Source organism: Saimiri boliviensis, chromosome 10 (genome assembly GCF_048565385.1).
Source record: "Saimiri boliviensis isolate mSaiBol1 chromosome 10, mSaiBol1.pri, whole genome shotgun sequence".
Taxonomy (NCBI): Eukaryota; Metazoa; Chordata; class Mammalia; order Primates; family Cebidae; genus Saimiri; species Saimiri boliviensis.
Window position 1 is genome coordinate 26,439,484 of NC_133458.1, and position 11,213 is coordinate 26,450,696.

The window sequence follows — 11,213 nt, forward strand, 5'->3', positions numbered from 1 at the left end:
TAGCATTCTTTGGTTCTTGAACTTTCTAGTCTTCATACGGATCAATTCATACACATTTGTATTTTTACATGATTCTTCGATTCATCAAATCTTGATTACCATGTGTCTGACAGTATTCTGAGTGTTGATGATATAATAGTTAACAAAATGAATGAAACTCTGCCTTCATGGAGCTAACATTCTAGCAGGAAGACACGGACTAAGAACAAATAAAAGCACAACATGTAGTATTGAGAGGGCAGTCAGTGCTTTGGAGGAACGTAAGGCAGGTAAGGGTAAGGGCTGAAGAGTTCACCGGTAAAGATGTTCAGGGAAGGCCTCAGTGAGAAGTGAAGAAGTTGTTGGAAAGGGCTCTGCTGGTGTTTGGGGGAAGTGTTGTAGGCAGAGAGGACAGTCAATGTGAAGACTTTGAGGCAGAAGCATGCTTGGCTTGTTGGAAAGTAGGAGGAGCCTGGTGAATGGAGTGGAGTGAGTAAAGGGAAAAGAGTGAGATGAGAGGAGATGGATGGTCGTGTCCTGTCAGAGGCATTTAAACCAGAGCAACTCCATCTTGAATAGGGGCTGGATAAAATAAGGCTGAGACCTCCTGGGCTGCATTTCCAGACAGTTAGGCATTCTAAGTCACAGGATGAGACAGGAGGTCAGCACAAGATACAGCTCATAAAGGCCTTGCTGATAAAACAGCCTGCAGTAAAGAGGCCGGCCAAAACCCACCCAAACCAAGATGGGGACCAGCGTGACCTCTGGTCATCCTCACTGCTACACTCCCACCAGCTCCACGAGGGTTTACAAATGCCGTGACAATGTCAGGAAGGTACCTCATATGGTCTAAAAAGGGGAGGCATAAATAATCCACCCCTTGTTTATCATACAATCAAGAAATAACCATAAACATGGGCAACCAGGCGGGGCATGGTGGCTGACGCCTATAATCCCAGCACTTTCGGAGACCAAGGCAGGTGGCTCACCTGAGGTCAGGAGCTTGAGACCAGCCTGGCCAACATGGTGAAACCCCATCTCTACTAAAAATACGAAAATCTAGCCAGGCGTGGTGGCACCCGCCTGTAATCCCAGCCACTTGGGAGGCTGAGGCAGAAGAATCACTTGACCCAGGAGGCAGAGGTGTTGCGGTGAGCCGAGATCGCGCCACTGCCCTCCATCGTGGGCAACAAGAGCGAAACCTTGCCTCGAAACAAAAAGTGGGAGGGCTGCTCTGTCTAGAGAGTAGCCATTCTTTTATTCTTTTGCTTTCATAATGAACTTACGTTCAATTTATGGACTTGCCTCAAATTCTTTCTTGCATGAGATCCAAGAACCCTCTCTTGGGCTCTGGATGGGGCCCCCTTTCTGGTAACAGTGTGAACAGTGGTTATTGTGTGGGTTTTGGCTTCCAGTGAGATGAAAAGGAACTGGTGGATTTTAAGGAGAAAAGTAACATGATCTTTCTATTGAAGCTAATGTGATTTGAATACTCTGGGCTTGGGGTGGGGGTGTTTGCAAGGGTAGAAGCAGAGAGACCCAATGAAGCTACTGCAGTGACCCAGCTGAGAGATGGTGGTGCCTGAGACCATAAGCAAGGGATGTGATGAGAAACGATGGAATTCTAGTTATGTGTCGTTGTGAAGTTAGATATGGGATGAGAGACAAAAAGAGGTGTCAGGGAAGACTCCACAGTTTTCAGCTTGAACAACTGAAAGTGGAGGTGCCTTTGCTGAGATTTGGAGGGGATTGTGGAGGAACCGATTGGAGGCAGTACTAGGAGCTCAGTTTTACGCACATTAAATTTGAGATTCCTCTTTAGACATCTAAGCAGAAAGCTCATGTAGGTAGACTCTGGACTTCAGTGGGAGGTCAGGATTAAAAAGGCAAATTTAAAGTCATTAGCATTTAACTGTCGTTCAAAATCACAAGAAAGACTGAGGTCACCAAGGGAGTGAGAAGAGTAGTCTGGGGTCTCTTCTGGTCCCATGGAGTAAGGAAGTCAGATTGAGGAACAGACAGGAAGGTATAAATCGTGATTCTCTGGACACCAAGGGAAGCAGTAGTAACCCACGTTGTCAGATGCTGCTGATGGATCAGGTAAGAAGCCAGCTGAAAATCGATCAGAAGATTTAGCAGTGAGGAGGAAGTTAGTGACCTTGGCGAGTGGTTTCAGTGAAATGGTAGAGACGAAAGCCAAAGCGGGGCAGATTCGAGGGAGAATTGGTGGAACTGGATTGAAGAGTGAGTCTAGTCAGACTCTCTTTTGAGTAACTTGTGAAGCCCAGAAGAGTCCAGGGAAGTTTTGGTTTTGGTTTTTCAAGATGAGCGAAATTACACATTTCTCCCAATGCCTGTGTTAGAGAGATGGCAAGTTATTTTTCTGAAATGGTCTACCAGATTGGTGACGTTGAAGACCACCACCGCCTGTGTGTGTCAGGTGTGGACATGTAGTGCCTCCCTCCTGAGGCGGCTTCATAGAATTGGGCCGTGGAAAAGGCAGAGGAGTGGGAGGGGCTGGGGGGAGAGAGAGAAAGAGAGAATGTAGAGGTTGGCGTTGAGTATGTTAAAGGTGGCTTTTGCAATTGTTATGAAATTTGATTTCTTCTTGCTCTGTGTCTGCAGTCACCTTCCGGGAATTAAAAATTTTAAGGTAACAAACGTTAAGACAAGTTCCCCTCAACTGAAAGTGTTGAAAAAGCTGATGTTTGGGGGCTAATTTCTTTTCCTGACTTTGAGGAAGTTATTGAAACATTTGAAGAAATTGAGGCAGAGACAGTAGCCAGTGCCACACAAAATGAAATATTGCCAGAATGGCTGGATTTTAGATCTGATTTCCTAGCTATGTGGAACACTTAATCCCTCTGTGTTTGGTTCCAGCAGGTATTAAATGAGAATAATACGTGCTCTACCGGCCACGGGAGGTTTTTATGAGGATCAGTTGAACTAGTAGGTGAAGGGGCTTAGTCAACTATAAAGCACTGTATTATATAAATATGAACCAATGATGTTAAAACTAAATTATACTTGAGGATTTTGTGATAGCATTTGGAATAACTGCAGAAAGTATAATGTGACAAAATCTGGGCTGGGAATATCTGTAATACATAATCATACTAATAGAACTGCAAGAATTTGCTTTTTGCCTATGTCTGACTTTGTTAATGACACTACAGAATCCATCCGATTCGGGCAATCTTGGAGTTTTGTGGTCAAGCCCCAGCTGAGGTCCAAGAAATCAATCAGTTTATCTTCCAGGAGTCTCAAAGTTACTGAACATCTGGCTATTTTGGTACTTGAATAGAATGTTAGCTTGCTGGTATTATGTGGAAGAGCCACTCTCTTAATAGAAAATATTCACATTCTGATGATAAATTTTCTATCAGACTTGGAGACCATTTCTATATTTGATATTTGGAGTTAAATTATAGTCATACTTTATTTTTATATTATCATCTTATGCTGTGGAAAATTGAGAAATTAAATGAGTAGCCAAATCACATCCCTTGATGGTGATGTGAAGAAGACAGGTGATTTTCTTTCTGAATGAAACAGGTGTAACACTGGACAAGATTGTCCAAAATGGTCATTTCTGGGCACTGGAAACTGACCAAAAAGGCAGATAATAAATTGAGAGGCATTACTGAAACACTGGATCTTTGGGTATGAAGAGTAGGGGTTGCGGCCTTCTGGTGTGGGGCTGCTTCTGTCTTTCTGCCCACTGTCTAAGTTTGTCAGACTGCTGGTTTATCAGACATGATGGACTCAATCTGAAGTGTGGGTAAGGGTTGGGGTTAAGAAATCACAGCTTTGCTGGCTAAAAGTGGCAAAATCAGTTCATAATGAAAAACCCACAACCTTGCTACTTCGAGTCTGCAGTTTGCCAGTTGGAGGCCACCCAGAAATTTAACAAGGAGATCCTAGAAATGAGAGACCCGTAGAGGGCTAACATGGCTCTCCAGCCATCTGTAGCAGACAGCTAAACTTTGCGTACCCAGGAGATACTCAGTAGAGCCCAGCAAAAAGTGAAAGCCAGGAGAGGTTTGAAATCTGGGTACAACTTTGAATGCTGCCTTCCATGCACAGACTGTTGATTCCGCAGACAGTGGAAGCCTTACAGGTACAAGGTGGCTGGGCACAATCTCTGCCCAAATCACTGGCTGAACACTAAACTAAGCAGCCACTCAGTCATTAGGGAAATGCAAATTAAAGCCATAATAACAACCACCAGAATGGCTAAAATTAAAAAGATTGACCATCCAAGTGTTGACAAGTATATGCGGAAACCAGAATCCTCTCAAATTGCTGGTGGGAAGGTAAAATAGTACAGCCGTGATGGAAAACAGTTTGGTAGTTTCTTAAAAAGTTCAACATACACTTAATGTGTGACTCAGCAATTCTGTTTCCAAGGTATATTGTCAGGAAGAATGACAGCATGTGTTCAGGCAAAATTGGTATACAATGTTCATAGTGTCAGCCAGCAAGCAGTCAGTTGGCTTGTTGCCCAAGGTACATAGAGGCCATTTTTGGAGCTGGCTTTTCATGAAAAAGAAGCTTTATCGTGACTGGGTGGGCTAGCAAGGACCCAGGAAGAAGCACTCAAATCTCCCTCCTGGAGCTGGTAGGTTAGTTGAGTTTTAGAAGCATAGGGCAATAAGATGTGCTCCTCTTGGATCTTGCAATGAAGCGCTACTGGGAGGTGTTTTCTGACTGGCTCCTGCCATGGTGTTGTGCCAGAGCTCAATCTAATTGGATTCTGGATCTACTTTTTCTTTTTCCTTTTTTGAGACAGAGTCTCACTCTTGTCACCCAGGCTGGAGTGCAGTGGCACTGTCTCAGCTCACTACAACCTCCACCTTCTACATTCAAGCAATTCCCCTGCCTCAGCCTCCCAAGTAGCTGGAATTACAGGCACACACCACTATGCCGAGCTAATGTTTGTGATTTTAGTAGAGACTGGGTGTTGCCATGTTGGCCAGGCTGGTCTCGAACTCCTGACCTCAGGTGATCTGCCCACCTCGACCTCCCAAAGTGCTTGGATTAATGAGCTACCATGCCCAGCTTCCACTTCTTAATTCAGTCCCCTCTCCTTAGTTGAACATTTAGCTTGCCCCAGTAGTTGCATGCTTGGTTCATTTGGACATGCTCAGGTTACCTGACGTTCAACCTGGGGGCCCATGGCAACCGAAAAACAACTCACAACTTTGTTACAGAAGAGATGAATGAGATTGGTCTGATGTAGTTAAAATAGCAGCTTTAGCTGTGATTGATGAAAACTGGAACTAATTTACGTGTCTGTCAGCAGATGAGTGGATAAGCAAATTGTGGTATAGCCGTCAATAATGCAAACGAATGGACTGTTGATAACGTACAACAGCATGTGTGCATCACAAAATAATAATATGCTGCGTGAGAGAAGCCAGGTGCCTTTTCCTACAAAATATTATACTGATTCCATCTAGGTGAAATTCTAGAAAATGCAAGCTAATCTGTAGTACCAGTATTTCAGTGCCTACAGATTAGAGGGTGGCTTGGGACAGGAGGCAGAAAGGGATTCCAAAGGAGAGAGCACAATGAAACATTTGGGGGTGATGTATATATTCACTATCTTGATTGTGCATGATGATTTCATGGTTGTATACATATGTCAAAACTCATCAGACTGTATATTTAAATGTGTGCAATTTACTGTTTAGCAACGGTAACTCAGTAAAGTTATAACAACTGTCCATTCAAAAGCCAAACAGATGTTCATAGCGGCATCATTCACCGTAGACAAAAACTGGAAAACAATCCAAATCCATCAGCCAGTGAATAGATAAACAAAACTTGGTGTGTCCATATCAGCCATGAAATGGAATAAAGTTCTCATTCATCTCACGGGTACATACTGCAATACGGTTGAGTCTCCAAAACATTTTGCCAAGTGAAAGGGCCATATGTTGTATGATACCATGAGATGAAACTTTTAGAACAGGCAAAACCTCAGATCAAATCGGTGCTTGCCTGGGTGTGGGGTAGGAGCATGGGGGATTGGTTCAGGTGATGGAAATGTTCCTGGTAATAGTTGTGTATAAATCTTATGAAAACGTGGAATTGTGTACTTAAAATAGATAATTTTCATGACATACAAATTATACCTCAAGAAAGCCACTAACCGTGGCTGGCCACTCAAAATTTCAAATTCCCTTTAAGATGACTGTTCAAGGAAATGAACTGTAGTACTGATTTCATTGTAACACACTGCTTTGGAATGCTCTGGTGCGGTTCGCTGAATTCATGTTCTATGCCAAATGCTTTTTGGATTCTAATTGTAAAACAGTTATTTGTTTTTCCCAGAATTTGGGGACCAGGAATAGCTCTATTTCCCTTGCATATGATTTGTCAAATGATTGGTTTTATGTTAAATAGCTATTTACACACCCCTCCTCACTGGAAAACATGTTTCTTGGATTAATAATCTCTTTGTGTAAAGTAGTTCAAATTTATGGTGGTGGGTTATCCTTCACTTTTTAATTTAATTTTATTTTTTTGATACACAGTCTCACTCTGTAGCCCAGGCTGGATGGAGTGCAATGGCATGATCCTAAGATCATGGAACCTCTGCCTCCCAGGTTCAAGTGATTCTCCTGCTTCAGCCTCCCAAGTAGCTGGGACTACAGGCACACCCCGCCATACCCAGCCTTAAAAAAAAATTTTTTTTTTTTTTAATTTTAGAGATGGGGTTTCATTATGCCAGCCAAGCTTGTCTTGAACTCCGGCCCTCAAATGAGCTACCCTCCTCGGCCTTTCAAAATGCTAGGATTACGGGCCTTAGCCATTGTGCCTGGCCCTATCCTTCACCTTTTAGTTCTTTAGGAAGGAAACTGATGGTGGCTTAACACCTTTGCTTCTAGGCCTGGGTGTCCACCTGCCTGACCCCAAGTCCCATATTATGTAGAGACATCAGGTAATCTGAGCATAAGATCCTTGCAGGTTGGGGAAGTGAAGCAGAGAGACCTCTCCTCCTGGAATGCTTCCCAGCCAGGTCTAGCCATCTTCTGCACCAGACCAGGAATCAGTTATCCCTGGGGTTAGTGACCTTGCACCTTTGCCCCTGAATGCCCCCATATGTAAAATAGGAGATTGAATTTTACTTAGGTAAAAGTGGGCATTTTTCAGTTAGACATTTACCTGATTTTAATGAAAATGCAGTGACCCTGGAACATCCTCTCCCGCCCATGATTCTGCCCGTGTTTTTGCAAATGGAAAAAAATGGACTTTGGAAACAAGCCATTCTTAGACTGAAATTCATGAAGCCATTTTTTTTCCAACTAAAGTCCCAGCTAGTTAACCAAATTTTACTTTTTCTCCTTTTCCTTCCCTCAAACGCAAATCCCTTAATTCAACAAAGATTTGTGGAACCTTCATATGTGTCAGGCACCCTGAAGATAAAGACATACCCACCCACAAGGATAAAAGAGGCCTGGTGGCGGGGCAGGGCTGGTATCCAGCCTGCTTCAAAAGGGAGGAGGAGGCGTATCCGCAGAGAGGGGCTGGGGAAGGCCCTGCGGGAGGGCATGGAAGAGCCGGGTTCAGAGGGATGAACAGGACTTGGCTGTTACCCAGGTTGCAAGATGTTGGTAGGGACTTTATCTAAAGCTGTAGCCTTGGGGTTAAAGAAGAGAGGATGGAGTCAAGAGATTCAGTGACTGGGAGTGATACTCCCTTTTGATTGGCAGGATAGGGAGAATATAGGAGAAAAAGGAGTCAAGGATTAGTTCAGCTTCTGCCTCGGCCTTCTCAGCCAGTGGTGGGGAGTTCGCTGAGGTGGGGAATACAGAATACTCAGAGGTCATTATCTGGTTGTTTTGCTTATTGATTTGGGAAACCAGGAATTCACTGGGAGGTTTGATGAGGAGAATGCAGCCTGCAGTTGATTGAACTTTAAAGCTGATCCTCTTTGTCCCATGGCCCAGCTCTGGGAGGGGACACACGTGGCGTGTCAGACAGAAAGGGGCAGCTAGCAAGGTCTTGGCCAACTGTGGTTGGGCAGCATCATGGGCTGTAGTCTAGGTCACCTTTTTTTTTTTGAGATGGAGTCTCGCTCTGTCATCAGGCTGGAGTGCAGTGGTGAGATCTTGGCTCACTGCAACCTCTGCCTCCCAGGTTCAAGCGATTCTCCTGCCTCAGCCTCCCAAGTAGCTGGAACTATAGTTGCACACCACCATGCCCAGCTAATTTTTGTATTTTTAGTAGAGACGGGGTTTCACCATGTTTGCCAGGATGGTCTCGATGTTGTGACCTTGTGATCCATCCGCCTCGGCCTCCCAAAGTGCTGGGATTACAGGGGTCAGCCACCGCACCTGGCCATCTGTCTCACTTTTACAGGTGGAATCCCCATGGGACACTTCGGGGCATTTACAGAATGGAAAAATTCTTTCACGTGAAATCCTGTCACGTTGAAGAATTTAGTAATTCCTTTTGATAATTATTTTTTCTACTTGCTCTCTTCCCTCCATGTTTTTACCACTTGTGGGAGTACATCTTTTATTTCTCTGGTACAAGGAAGATACAAAGGGTGAATTTTATGAAAGACTAGCCAGTCCTTGACTTGTATTAGCTCACTTAACTTTTAAAACCACCCTGTAAAGGAGGTACTTTTAATCATGTAAATTCATGATGAAGATAAATAAAACAGGTGTTTGGGAATCAGCAGATTTTGAAATTTTATGACATGCCATTAACACAAAGCATAAATTCTTTTATTCAGATCCGTTGACATTAACATATAAATAAGGATGACAATTTGTTATTTTGGAAATTCTAATTATTTGTCTTGTTCTTCAAAGAAGTGCTTTGGTTACAAGTAGGTCCATTAACACACAAAATAAAATTCTATTTATGGCTGGGCGCAGTGGCTCATGCTTGTAATCCCAGCACTTTGAGAGGCCAAGGTGGGTGGATCACCTGAGGTCAGGAGTTCCAGACCAGCCTGGCCAATGTGGTGAAACCCCGTCTCTATTGAAAACACAAAAATTAGCTGGGTGTGGTGGTGCACACCTGTAATTCCAGTTACTTGGGAGGCTGAGGCAGGAGAACCTCCTGAACCCCGGAGGCAGAGGTTGTAATGAGCCGAGATGACGCCATTGCACTTCAGCCTGGGCAACAGAGCAAGACTGTCTCAAAAAAAAAGAAAAAAAAAAAATTCTATTTACATGCTTTTTGATAATATTGAAAAATAAATATGGAAAACGATTCTCCTTAGGAAAGTTTATGCCCATTATTCACTTTGCTGTTTCATTAATGATCATGAATATATTAAACTGAAATAAGCAGCTGCTTTGAAACTACATCAAAACAGTAAAAGTTTAATATTAGATTCTTCTTATTGCATTAAATGCATCTTTTAGTAATATGCGGTGGTCGCTACCTGCTTTCCATGTATTCTTTGAAATTTGGTAATGAAAAGAACTTGGTGAATAGATGCTGTAGGTCACGAGGTGTGGTGCAAAGTGCGTGGCCTTGGAATATCAGACATCTGAGCCGAATCGCAGTTCTCTGGTTGTGATGCCTTGAGGAAGTAAGTTGCTTGACCTCAGTTGTGCTGTTTCCTGGTCTATAAAATGAAGACAATAAAGAACGTGCTCCATTGCGCTAAAACTCAAAGGACTTTTTGAGTGCTGGAGTCAACAGGCAGTTTCCTTTTGTACCACGAGAGGGAGTGCCTGTATCGATGTTCACCTGAACTGCGGTTTGGATTTCTTTCTAAAATGTCGCTGAAAATTTAGGAATAAATGGATTACTGGGAAAAGGTTAAAGAAAAAGATTTCTTTGACAGTGTCAGGACAAAGAGGAACTCAAAATATCTAATGGTTAACAGGAAGGGAATACGTATAAAATTCTTTTAAGGTATGAAAAGCCTCGTTGACAGAGTGTTATACATTTCATTCCCAGTCAAAAATCCTTTACTGTCAGTGTCTAACCATGTTGATTTATTTGTTTTATTTTCCTCCTCCTTTGTAACTATATTATAAATATTTTATATCCAACAAACATGGAACTTAAATTTTAGTTTCTTAGTAGTAATAGTCCTGAATAATTAATATCAGTTGAAATTGGATTGTGCTCAGTGCCTTGGATATGTACAAAACCTGTTTCCCTCAAATGAGTGAGTTAGAAAATATTTTAATCTTTTCATCCTGCTCCCCTCCCACATACTTTTTTTTTCCTCTTTCTTTGAGCTTCTGGATCCTTTCATGCGTTGTGTTACTGTCATACATAGCTCACATGGGGTGGGAACAGAGAAAAACATTGTTTCCGTGGCCCAACCCTAGGGACATGGAACTCATTTTGTTAGACAGTGAATTTTTAGATTTGAAACCAAGACCAGAGCTCAACAAACAGCGAAATTGGCAATTGTGGGATTATCTAACAGATTTCTGGAAAAATCCAGTTGTAGCTCAGTGATGTGACTATGTCTTTTGATTTACAATTTTCAGGTAGTCTCTTTATTTTGCTGGTATTTGTATTATACATAGAGCACATTGTTTTATGGAACTGTAATTATACCGTAATACTTTTTCCATTGGGAAATGTTGTGGATTTAGAAAGAACAATCCGAGGCATTTCCTTTTACTCTCTATCTATCCTACTGTTTAGAAGTTTTCCCTGTGGTTTGTTCCTGGAAATTAAATTCAGAGTCAAATTGCCCTAGCTCAGATCATGGCACCATGATGTGTGAAACTTGACAGTGTCAGAGTTATCACTATAATTTCACTCTCAGTCACTTGAAATTTGATAATTTCTTGAGCAGAAGAAAGGGAAGTGGAATTACTATAGAAATTATCCATAATTTTATCTTATCTGTGCAGCAGCCTGTTTAAAGTGATCATTGCTAGTATACAGTATAGAATTACAGACTTGTAAATACTTCTGAAGATTGCCACATTAAAAAAAGCAAGCAAGCAAAAAGATCTCTGTGGCCCTATATATATATTTTTGTTTCCAACAGGAAATTTGTTCTTGTTTCAAAATGTGGGAACACCCATTCTCTGTTGGCCACATGAATGTCATCCATTTGTTTATTGCAGCAGAAAAAAAAGCAAAGAATGGTTGATACAGGGGCAAGCTGTTCCTTTTAGGTTACTTTAAAAAATCATAAAATTATTTCATATATACAAAGAAAGCATAAGGAATACTCTAACCAGTGTGTGTGTGTGTGTATATATATATATATATATATATATATATAT